This window comes from Brassica napus, chromosome C3 (genome assembly GCF_020379485.1).
Source record: "Brassica napus cultivar Da-Ae chromosome C3, Da-Ae, whole genome shotgun sequence".
In the NCBI taxonomy this organism is placed as follows: Eukaryota; Viridiplantae; Streptophyta; class Magnoliopsida; order Brassicales; family Brassicaceae; genus Brassica; species Brassica napus.
Window position 1 is genome coordinate 61,679,201 of NC_063446.1, and position 1,534 is coordinate 61,680,734.

Here is a 1,534-nt window from a genome sequence, read left to right on the forward strand (position 1 = left end):
ACGTACAATTTGATAATCAAAAGTATATTGCAACCCTCTTTCATTTATTCAAAACTGAAGGCCATAAAAAGCTTAAGTAGCTACTTGATCATCCATTAGCTCTTGTCTGAATTGGTAAACAAGAAAAAAAAAAGAAGACTAGTGAAATGTGCCTTTGTGTTTCATACTTCTCCTCTTCCCCTCCTTCCAAAACGACTAACAACCTCAGTAATGGAGCAGACATCTGGTCGACCATAGAGACAACAAATAGCAATGTCGGACGACCGCACAAATTATTGGGGGCTTTGAGCGACGGTTCCGGGCAGATATTGGAATCAACAAATGTCAAACTTTACAGCTTTCTTGATCTGACGACTGCGACGATGAATTTTAAACCGGACTTTATGTTAGGTCAAGGAGATTTTGGTGAAGTTTACAGAGGTTGGATAAAACAACATAATTATTTTTGTTTAACCCAAAAAAACATAATTATTTTTGCGACTTTTGTTTCTTCATTCAGCACCACATTTTATCTATTTTTTTTTCAATTTCTTTTCTTTCTTTTCTTGTTTTCTCCGACAGAGGAGAAAAGATCGAAACCAACAAAAGACGACGACTCTGTCGGTCTAGTCGACGTCTCATCCGTCTCTCTCGGTGCTCAGGGCGACTCCTCCGTCTTCTCCTCGAATTGGTGTGTATTTTCTCTTGATTCTTTCTTCATCTCCGAAGCTACTCTTTGAAGAATTGGGGATCAAAGCTTCGTGATGGACAACGAATCGTTTGATAGCAGCGGTTAGTTCCCTTCCATAACATTGTATTAGAATAAAAACACCTTCCTTGTTCTTATCTCGTCTTCTGGTGAAATTAGGGTTTACGAAAGTTGTGGACTTTCTCAGATTGAGAAGGAAGCATTCATATCTATCATAATTTAGTTGGGTACTTCAATGAATCTCAGGTCTTCTTCTTCTTAAGTTAGTTTACGGCTAATCTCTTTTTATGTATGTATCTTGTTCAGGAAAAGGAAAGTCTTATAACTGAAATGCGTAAAGAGTTGAGAGTGTCAAACGAGGAACATAGAGAGCTTCTCCATCTGATTCGTGTGTCTTTCAGCTCTCGCTCACGATCTCTTCATCTTCGAGATCTCTTCCCAAGTGTGTAACTTTCTCACCTCATCCTTCTGCTTTCAATTTAATGTTTCTTAATCAGTGCTCTTAAAGTTCTTTTAGCTAGTTGACATTCAGTATTTAACTTCTGTTTCGATTATGACTTAAGGTTCCTGAAGGATTAAGGAGGTATGTTGTGTCATCAAGAAAAGCGCAAGCAAACTGGTAAAGATTTAAACTTTGTCTCTTTATTTTAGCTATGTACTTTAGCTTTGTCTCTGTATTTTTAGCTCTGTATTGAAATTGATAAATGCTTGTTAGGTTGTGGTTAGTGTAAACGCGTGTGATAAATGCTTGTGAATTGTGATGAATTGTTGTTTTATTGTTACATTAGAATTGTGATGAATTGTTGTGGTGAATGCTTGTGAATTGTGATGAATTGTTGTGCTGAA

At 37.0% G+C, this 1,534-nt stretch overlaps 1 long non-coding RNA gene across 2 annotated transcripts; it reads left to right on the forward strand.

Moving 5' to 3' along the window:
- Positions 1–1,534, forward strand: LOC111204107. Of its 2 annotated transcripts, none has more exons than XR_002656521.2 (5): positions 1–420; positions 562–771; positions 848–915; positions 995–1,130; positions 1,252–1,534. It is a non-coding gene; the product is annotated as an uncharacterized LOC111204107 (long non-coding RNA). The 2 variants fall into 2 exon arrangements; XR_002656522.2 differs by having other exon boundaries at positions 2–420; positions 848–910.